The 11,548-nt window shown below is 34.5% G+C and overlaps 1 long non-coding RNA gene across 1 annotated transcript; it reads left to right on the top strand.

The window, feature by feature from the left end:
* Positions 1–4,335: 4,335 nt before the first annotated feature.
* Positions 4,336–6,227, top strand: LOC107818839 (uncharacterized). The gene is made up of 2 exons (XR_001655523.2): positions 4,336–4,558; positions 6,007–6,227. It is a non-coding gene; the product is annotated as an uncharacterized LOC107818839 (long non-coding RNA).
* The last annotated feature ends 5,321 nt before the right edge of the window (positions 6,228–11,548 follow it).

Genomic DNA, 11,548 nt, shown 5'->3' on the forward strand with positions numbered 1-11,548 from the left:
GGATTTGCCTTATTCGTTTTTGGAATATTTTCTAGAAATTGTAAATTACATTCTGAATTTAGTTCCTTCTAAGTTAGTACCTGTCAGTGTTTTAAAAGGCGTAGGCGTAAGGCAAGGCATTTTACATATGCCTCAGCGGGGCATAAGCCCCGAGGCACGGGGCGTAAGCCCCATAGGTATTTAATTTTTAATATTTTATAAAATAATATAATGATAGTAAATATTTATAAACAGGTAAAATTGCATAACAATTAAAGAAAACTATATATATATATATATGTGCTCCATCCCCACAAAAAATTAATCAAAATAATCTATTATATGTTACTTACAAGCACAAGTAATTTGAGTCTAAAAGAATAAAGTTTTCTATATGGAGGAACAAAAGGATGATTAACCTGTAATTTGAACTTTGAATTTGCTGCTATGAAGAAAAATGTAGTTCTCTTTGTATTTGTAAAAAAAATTAAATATTCGTTGCTTTTGGGAATTGGGAGATATTAGCAGACTAGCGGACAAGATAAAAATTTAGAAAACCCATAAATTAGGGCTTAAATCAATAAAAAAGATCTTTACTTTTAAATTTAATACTCTTGAGTTCCTTTTTAAACCTTTTGAGTAATTACCAAACTGACTTTTGAGAATTTGGGTATTATATAAAGGACTAATTCAATAAATTTTATTTTAATTTAAAAAAGTCTCTGGGCGTACGCCCCGAACGCCCGGGCGTACGCCCCAAATTGCGGGGCGTATGCCTCTTGAGACTTTTGCCCCACATCATCGCTCCGGGGAGTTTTTGGTATGCCTCGCCCCGGGGCTCGCCCCAGAAACGCCTTTTAAAACAGTGGTACCTGTGACATCTATAGAACTGTGGACTGAATGTAAGCTCGGTCTGTGGCATGTTCAGACATAGGATTGTCCAGCATAGGTGCTGAAAGGGAAAACGGATATGTAAGTTGAAACTAAGAATGGATAGGTGCATGTTTATTGAATATCTAAGAAAACGAATGGAGGTTTATTTTATTGTCCTAAAGAAAATAAGGCAATTGTTAAAATAAATGCAGTTTTCTTGATAAGGACTACTTAATAAACTATGTTCCTAGAAGTAAACTAGTTTTACAGGAACTAGGCAAAGAAATAACTAGATGATCAAGAATATCAAAACCCAAACATTGGAATTGACATTCCATTACATTTAAGTAGTGAAAAAATTTAATAGGCAGAATATGCCTTTATCGAGTGGGAGTGATGTTTGAATAATGAACACTATAGCAAGAAGTCGATAATATTTCAATACTGTAAGGTAATGAAAGTAATATTAGTAGCACTTCGTCGTAGTGTGAGAATACTAAGGAAAATTATAGTTCGGTGTACACTCTTGGGATAGATTTGGTAACAGGATCCCTGAAGAGTTTAATACCAAACTAGATAGTGACGACAAAGAACTACTGGACAAAGATTGCATCAGAAAATAACTTGGCAAGATTTTTTAACAAAACCTTATTTGGTGAAGACTTTTAATAGTCATATAAAAAGAATGCCTCAGAAAGTTGTAGATGCATGGTTATGAGTCTAAGTGGGAGATTGTTGGGGTATATACTATTAACCATGCGTTTGGATATAGTATATTCTAACAATTGTCATGGTTAAAAGTCTAAGTGGGAGATTATTGGGATATATACTATTAACCATGAGTTCGGTTTAGATATAGTATTTATTATGAAATAATTATTTATTCAGTTTTAATAAACTTTTAAATAGATCATATATTAGTCTGTGTCCTTTGCTTATATAGTAGATGATTTAGTGTATAGAATTTAGCTTATATACGGAAGATTAAATCATCGGTTCTTATAAGTATAAAGTTTGAGTTCACAATCTAATGATGGAATTGGACAAACCATCATGAATGATTGTAGCACAAGATTAAATATAATTTATCTTGATTATGAGAATGGTTTAATTTTAACTTTTTGTGCTAGTGCATTTTGTATGTATTGAACGGACCAAGTAGAGATAAGTATTTTATACTAACTTAATAAAATAAACTCTCTAGCCATTAAATGTACTTATACTCTTAATCTTGATATAATTATTATTAGTTGTATATATTATTATTATTTTGATTTATTACAAGGCGAGATTATTTCGTGGGTCAATATGCCTGGTAAATTGGATAATAATAATAATAATAATAATGTACATTGGCGAAGTAATAGTTAGTTGATGGAATCCATGTCTCAGTTTAGAGATTGATTATATACCTTTATGAAAGCTTATAAGTTTTTATGTGTAAACACGACCGGTAGATTTTGTATCCGACACATGAAATAAGTTAAGCGAAAGTCTAAAGGAAATAATCAATAAATTAAATTGTCAGTAATTTAATTTAATTGATTAGTATCTGAATCTTAACATGGGGAGTTAAATAACATTTAATGGATGAATTTCGAAATTGAATAATGAGTGCAATTATAAATTTTTAGTGGAATAATTCGTAATTAATTATGGTGGATATTAATTTCTAAAATTAAAAATTAATTTCATAATTGGAAGCCTTGTTAATTAAATTATGTGGTCTCTGCTGTACTTAAATAATAGGAAATGAATGAATCCCTTTTCTGATGAAAAGGAAAACCTAACAGATTTTGGAAAAAGGCTTTAACCCTTAAAACATGTGCTATAAATACATAAATTTTTCCACCTCGAGGGGATAAGACATGGTGGCTGAAATTTCAGCCATATTTTCCTTAAAATTTCGCCCACACGAAATTGTTATTTCCGTATATTATTTGGGTAACACAGTATAAGACCGTGGAACGTTCGAGGATCATGATTGTGCGGGTGGTGGAGATTCCATTGAGAAGTTATGGAACTGAAGGCTCACGTGATAGAAGAGATTTGTTCACGCTTCAAGAGGTAACCCGTGAAATCCCGTATATGCTAGTTGTCTAGATTACATGTGATTTTGATATTGGGATTGCTTCTGCTGCTTATAATAATCCATCATTTTCGTTGTTACGTAACAATGAATTTAACAATACGATACAATAAAATTTAAGTAACAATCAAAATAAACATTATATTTAAAGTAACAATACGATACAATACAACAACCAATAGGTAACAGTCATCCAAACAAGCTGTAAGGAGTAATTCCACTGTTTTAATATGTTATAGGAGTAAGATGCTTTAAACTTATGTGTATGTTTTTATTTGCATGTTGTCTTTAATTAATTCCTAGTTTCACTTTGGCCCATAAGTTCCTAATCTTTCAATCACAATCAAGAAGTAAGTTTTATGATCTATTTATAAATATTCTTTTAATTCAGGCGATTTTTTTGTCACTTGAACAAAAATCAGAACAAATTAAAGCTGAAATATTTTAGGAAGTTTTACAAAGTAAAATCAATTGCAAGAGTGTGTCCAACCCTTCAAATGTTCAAGTGGTATATTACATTTATACAACTCGATCATTTATAAGATAAGAATAAATAAATCTCTATAATAATTATGAATTCATAATATAGTAAAAATAATAATTAACCAACATGATATTAGAAGTTAATCTACATAAAATAAAAATATATTTACGCTATCAATATGTATATAACATAAATCCGAAGCAAAATTATATATAATAATAAAAGCATGATTTCTAAACAACATATGTATATAATATATATATAGGGTTGAACAGTAATCATTGGAAATTCCGATTGGGACAAGTAAGCATGAACAGCGAGTGTTTCACATGTATCCACGCAAAGTAAAAAAGAAACATATTGCATGACGTATCTCGATTCTCGATCGCAGAGCTTACCTCCAACACTTTCCCCAATTCCATAACGGCCTTCTAACCTCACACCCTCCATTGCTTATCCCTCCAAATTAAAAAAGCCAACTTTGGAAGCCCAGTCATCTTAGGGGTTTTGAATTTTGCCTTTTTTTAAGTTATTGAGTTTTATATTTAATAACTTTTTAAAAATAAATATTAATTTTGAACCAAAATTATTGAATTTCGCTTTCAATATTTTATATATATATATATCTGAAAAAATCAATATCGCTTGGATTCATTGATATGCATTTCGTGTATCATCTGCTTAAACAATTGTCGTGAGTGAGCTTATAGGAATGTTTGAATTTCGCTTAGTTACAACCAAAAATATAAAATGAAGAAATAAAAATTATATAACTTTGTTGTTTTTGTATTTTTTATTTTTACATTTTATAGGGATATATATATAATTACTACATTACCCCCTTTATCATTTACCTAAATAATATTTTTTTTGGTTGAAAAACCCCTACAAATAGTTGTACACACTCACGCCTACAAGGAAAAATCACTTAACGAAATGGTGGCATGGCAACTTTTGATTTGAAGAAAGTATCTCTTTAAACTACATCGAAAGGGGTACAAGTGATTGAGACATAGATTATTATCATCCATCCACAACTAATCCCTTGCCTCTTGGATGTGATTACAATTCGTGAATAAACATTACGCCTATTGATCTACTACTACTGCTAGCTAGAAAAAAAGTACTAACAGGTATGCTTTTTGCCTGCTCTCTCTTCTTGTTTTCATGTATCTTGCGATGGAAATCACTTCTTTTACACCTTAATCCATGCTAGAAGTGTTATTATAATTCCATGTCTCTTCGACCAAAAAGATTTGGTAAGTTGGGGGATGTGGGGGTGGAGATAGTTGTAGAAATTAAAAGAAACCAAATCTTGATTTTAATAGTTACAAATTTTATATCAACTCATGAAAAACATAATAGAACATCAAGCTTCAAGTTTCTTAATTAAGATTCAAATATTTTTTTTTTAAAATTACCAATTAGGTCATCGATTGTCAGAAAAGTTGATTAATTTGATTTAATATGTTTTGTTTTCAACTCGATTGATCAATTATTCAATTCTGGAGGTCTTTTTTTTTTTTTTAAAATTGTGATTGCTGAAGTTTCCTTTAGTTGATTCTACATGTGATGAGATGTCTTAATGCCTATAAATGTTTAATGAAAGCCTATTTTCGAAGCTTTTGCATAGATGGGACATGTAGCATAACATTTATGATGTTGTTCATATTATGAAAAGGTATGTTTTAGGGAGTCTGTCCTAGGATAGTAGTGTTGGTGATTTACTCTTATGTTCTATTTTATAATTTATAATACCAGTATATGAATTTTACGTAGTTCAACTTTTTTGGTTAATACATTTTACATAATACAGTAACATCAACATGTGCATCTTAGATTTCTTTTTAATCAACTTTACTCTATGAACATTTAGTTGCTTTGGAGTTCAAAAGTCAAAACCAGCAGTTTTCGGTTTGCTAACTACTTTGCTTTTTAAATAATCCCTTTTTCGTTATTTAGTTTCCTCTGGTCGTCACACGCTTAGTACCTTTTGTTAGTTTTTCCGACAAAAATTTCCGATTAGTTGTGAATTGTGATCAACTCAGCCGGTAATCTATTTTATAGTAGGAGTGATCATTTGCTATAATGGGTTTGTGAACCTTTTAGTACCTTTTGTTGGTTGAATAGAAAAATTTCCCATTTAGATGTGTGCAAAATTACCAATGTTTTAATCTCTTGAATTCTTATATATTTTCACGAGCGTTATTTTGTTTAGTTTTATTTTTGATAAGTAGAAGTTATATTATACAGTAAACAACAATAATGGAACATAGAAAAACTAATGGTGTGTCTATTTCATATACATTGTCCAACATACACCAAAATGCTAGCAAATGCATTAATTTGAATTTTTCCTCGTAATTGATCAGCCACATCTATTTAATATTAGCAACTGAAACATTAGGTGTTTTGATTCATTGATTTAATGGATAAGAGGGTGGGGGCAAGCAAAAAATAGTTTGTATTTGGAGATGCACTAGGTGATTTGTTGTTCATGAGTTTTCACTTTTCTAGATGTTGGATAGTATCTAGTGTAACATGTTTTCTCATATGGTCAATTTTATGTTGCATTTTTAAGAGGGATATCAATGTCGATAACAAGAGTCACGTTTATGACTGAGCAACAAAAACGGATGAAAGGAACATACAACAGAAATATCGTTGATAAGGAAGTACTAGGTGGAATATTTGTTGGGATATACTGTTAACCATCCGCTTTAGACATAATATTTTGTTTAATTGTTTATGGAACAATTGTTTATTTAATTTATTCAATTCAATTAAGTACCTTTTTAAATAGATCATTTGTTACATGTGTGTCCTTTTAGTTATGTAGTAGACAATTTAATGTATGGAGTCTTAGCTCATGCACAAAAGATTAAATTGTCGGTTCACATAATTAATAAACTATGTTCACAATCAAAGATATTATTGGACAAAATATCTTGATGATTGTAGCACAAGATTATAGTATAATGTGTCTTGATTATGGGAGTGGTTTTACTCCAACTTCTTGTGCTAGTATACTTAGTATATATTGAACGGACCAAGTAGAGAAAAGATGTTTTTGTACTGAATATATATAAAATATTTTCTCTAATTCATTAAAATGAGCTTATACTCCTAATCTTGATATAATTGTTATGATCAATGTGATTTATTTATTGTTTTGATTTATCAAAAGGTACAACTCTATTCAGAGTTAGTGTATGCCTAATAGATTGAACAATAACGAATAACATTTGTGAAATAATAATTAATTGATAGAATCCATGACTCGATTTTGAGTTTGATGATACCCCTTTCATGTAGGCTTATAAGTTTTCATGTGAAAACCCGGCTGGTGGATTTTGTATCCGTCATATAAAATAGTTTAAGCGGAATTATAAAAGATTTAATTAGTTTATTAAATTAAATTTTTAGTGATTTAATTTAATTAACTGGTATTTGGGATCTTAACATGGGGAGTTAAAATAAGTGCTAGTGAATTTTTGAAATTCATATTGAGGAGTTCAATTGCAGTTTTTTAGTGGAATAAACTGCAATTATGTCACGACCCAAACTAACCCCTGTCGTGATGGTGCCTATCGTGGAACTAGGCAAGCCGACTCATTTCCAAAACAAACCGATATTTTCATTTCAAAGATAATTTCAATGTTATTTAACATAAAAACCTACGTAAAGGAGTTTCAATCAAAATAAAAGTGCGGAAGAAAAAGCTCGACATCTGGGTGTCATTAGTCATGAGCATCTACTACAATCCGTCTAACAATATCAAGAGTAACTCAGTTTGAAAAATAGCTAAATACAACTGAAGGAAGATAAGAGGGAGAAGAGCAGGGGCTGCGATCACCAAGCAGCTACCTTGCTATCCTCGAGAAAATCTGCAACCAGAATAATCAACAACTGCTACTGTGTCCAGCTATACCTGGATCTGCACACAAGGTGCAGGGAGTAACGTGAGTACGCCAACTCAGTAAGTAACAACAATAAATAAAGACTGAGTAGTAGTGACGAGCAATAAAGCATATAAAGTTCATATCATGAAATCTCCGTAAAATATCACATGCTTTAAAAATCAGGATTTGAATCAAAACATCTCGTTTAAACCCAGTTCCAGTCAAATCATTTAAAGATATTTTTCAACAGTTTTCAAATAGAGACTAAATGCATAGGTGAACAAAAATGATGAAATCATAAACAGCCCCTCGGGAAAAATATCACTCATATACAGCCCTTCGGGAAAACCTCACAGTCACTCATGCCTCTCGGGCATACCTCACCATCACTCATGCCACTCGGGCATACCTCGCAATCACTCTTGCCTCCCAGTCACTCAGCACTCGGCACTCGCACTCAGTAGGTACCTACGCTTACTAGGGGTATGTACAAACTCCGGAGGGGCTCCTTCAGCCCAAGAGCTATATCAAGCCAAATCATGGTATAAATCACTCAGGCCCTTGGCTTATATCAAACATGCTGAGGCGTGCAGCCCGATCCCATAAATATCCTCACAAATCAGGCCCTCGACCTCACTCAGTCATAAACCTCTCAAGCCACTCGGGCATTTCAGTGAAAACAGGGTATTCAACCCGAAACAACATTTATATGCATCAAAACCGAGTAATAAAAACTGAGTTATACAGTAAACAGGTATAACCATGACTGAGTATAGATTTTCAATCGAAAACAGTGAGAGGATAGTAAGAAAAGGCCCCTAAGGGTCCACACAACACTGGCACAAATCCCAAAATATGGCATTCAGCCCAATTTACAGAAACTCTTTCTAAAACATATAAAGATCATATAGTTTCAACAAAATATGCAACTTTACAGTTGCTACGTGACGGACCAAGTCACAATCTCCAACAGTGCACGCCCACACGCCCGTCACCTAGCATGTGCGCCACCTCAAAATAGTAGAATGATACGAAATCTGGGGTTTCATACCCTCAGGACTAGATTTACAATCGTTACTTACCTCAAACCATGTAATTCTTTATTCTGCTATGCCCTTGCCACGAGAATTTGACTCTGAGAGCCTCGTATCAAGCCACAATTAATTCGATTTAGTCAATACCAATTATTGTAATCAATTCCATAAGGAAATACTAACTTTTTAATAAAATCTGTAATTAACTAAAAAATTGCCTGTGGGGCCCACGCCTCGGAACCCGGCAAAAGTTATAAAGTATGAATGCTCATCTAACCACGAGTCCAACCGTACAAATTTCACCAAATTCTGATATCAACTCGATCCTCAAATCTTTAATTAAAGTCTATGAAGATTTCTACCATTTTCAACCCAATATTTACCCATTTGAACTTAACAATCTTTTTACAACCTTATGGGTATGTATACATAATACTCTTACACCCAAGAATCATACTATTATTCACCCATCTTTACTCCAAACCCGAAATTGAAGAATTAGGGAAATAAATTCTTACCTCTCTGAAGCCCTAGCAAGATCCTTGTGAAATCTTCAAACCTTGAACAAGAATTGATGGATAAATGACTAAGTCTTCGATTTCTCTCTCTAAAATGCTCTCACATCTCTCTAAAATGTCAGATTTTGTCTCAAAATGAGCTTCAAGGGCTATAAATCGAAGTTGGGTCGGGTCAAAATTTAGAAAGAATGGAAGCTCTGACGCAGTTATGCGATCGCATAACAGGTATACGGTCCGCATACCGGCCGCATAATTTGGCCTCCAAAGATGGGCATTACTAACCCGGTCTACGGTCATTATGCAGCCTGCATACTTGTTCTGCGGTCGCATAATGCACCATAAAACAGGTCTGCGGTCGCATAGTGCACCATAGATTTTCCTCAAATCTTGCCCCTCTCCTCATCCACTTTGCGACCATTATGCGGTCCGCAGAGTGGTTCTGCGACCGCATAAATTTTTTTTTCAATGACTCTTTTTCTGACAAAAGTTTCCTTTACACATCGGTGCATTGTTCAACCCAAAAAGTCTGAGCCGTGGCGAGCAAGCGCGCCGCGAGAAATTTCTATAATCTTTGTACTAATTGATCTACCTCGACACCACCAAACCTTAATTTCCTTAGCAAAATTTTTCCGGGGTCGTTACACATAAGTCAACATCCGGTTAACCTTTTCCACTTAAATTCTAAACCTTGGAACTAAGTGCTCCAAATTATTTCAAAACCTTACCGGACCCAAACCAATTACCCCCGCAAGCCAAATAAAAACTCTAATTCACAATTTGAGCAGTAAAGGGGGGAACGAGATTGCAATAGTCAAAACGACCGGTCGGGTCATTACATTCTCCCCCTCTTAAATAAACGCCCGTCCTCGAACGATCTTAGAATCATACCTGGAATCTCAAATAGATGTGGATATTTGCTCCACATCTCCTGCTCAATCTCCCAAGTAGCTTCTCCGACTGGCTGGCCTCTCCACTGCACCTTCACCGAAGCTATGTTCTTTGATCTCAACTTTCAAACCTGCCGGTCTAAAATGGCCACCGACTCCACATCATAAGTCAAATTACCATCCAGCTGCACTGTACTGAAATCCAAAATATGAGATAGATCCCCTACAAACTTTTGGAGCATGGATACATGGAACACTGGATGAACACCTGATAGACTGGGTGGCAAAGCAAGTTCATAAGCCACTTCTCCAATTTTCTTAAGTATCTCAAAAGGCCCAATATACCGAGGGATCAACTTGCCCTTCTTACCGAACCTCAACACACCCTTCATTGGTGAAATTTTGAGCAGAATTTTCTCCCCAACCATGTAAGCAATATCACGGACCTTCCTGTCAGCATAACTCTTCTGTCTAGACTGCGCCGTGCGAAGCCGCTCCTGAATCACTTTAACCTTCTCCAAAGCATTCTGAACCAAGTCAGTACCCAATAGCCTAGCCTCACCCGGCTCAAACTAACCAACCGGAAATCGACACCGTCTCCCATATAATGCCTCATATGGAGCCATCTGTATACTCGACTAGTAGCTGTTATTGTAAGCAAACTCCGCAAGTGGCAGAAATTTATCCCAAGAACCTCCAAAATCAATGGCACAAGCGCGTAGCATATCCTCCAATATCTGAATAGTGCGCTCGGACTGTCCGTCTATCTGAGGGTGAAATATTGTACTCAACTGAACTTGTGTGCCCAATTCTCGCTGCACTGCTCTCCAAAACTGTGATGTAACTGCGTGCCCCGATCTGAAATGATGGACACTAGCACACCATGTAGGCGAACAATCTCGCGGATATAAATCTCAGCCAACCGCTCCTAAGAATAATTAGTACCAACTGGAATAAAATGCGCGGATTTGGTCAACCGATCCACAATCACCCAAACCGCATCAAACTTCCTCAATGTCCGTGGAAGCCCAACTATGAAGTCCATGGTAATGCGTTCCCATTTCCACTCCGGAATTTCAAGTCTCTGAAGTAATCCTTCCGGTCTCTGATGCTCGTACTTTACCTGTTGACAATTTAAACACCGAGCTACAAACCCAACTATATCCGGGGTGCACGCCCAACAGTGCACACCCACACCCTAGCATGTGCGTCACCTCCAAACTAATCACATGATACAAAATCCGGGGTTTCATACCCTCAGGACCAGATTTATAATTGTTACTTACCTCAAACAGTGAAATTCTTATTCTGCAATGTCTTTTCCTCGTGAATTGGCCTCCAAACGCCTCGAATCTAGCCATAAATAATTTGATTCAGTCAATAAAATTTATTGGAATTAATTCCATAAGAAAATGCAAGTTTTCCATAAAAATACGAAATTTAACTCAAAAATCGCCCGTGGGGCACACGTCTCGGAACTCAAAAAAAAGTTACAAAATCTGAAATTCCATTCTACCACGAGTCTAACTATACCAATTTTACTAAAATCCGACCTCAACTCGACTTTCAAATCTTCAATTTAAACCAAGAGTGTTTTCTAAATATTTCTAACTTAATTCACCCATTAAATGATAAAAACAACCATGGATTTAGGTAATTTAACCAATATTGAGTTAAGAACACTTACCCCGTTGTTCCCTCTGAAAATCTCCCAAATATCGCCTCAATCCGAGCTCTAAATCGATAAAAATGGAAAATGTCCCATTTTCATAACTTAAACTC

Source organism: Nicotiana tabacum, chromosome 12 (assembly GCF_000715075.1).
Source record: "Nicotiana tabacum cultivar K326 chromosome 12, ASM71507v2, whole genome shotgun sequence".
Lineage (NCBI taxonomy): Eukaryota > Viridiplantae > Streptophyta > Magnoliopsida > Solanales > Solanaceae > Nicotiana > Nicotiana tabacum.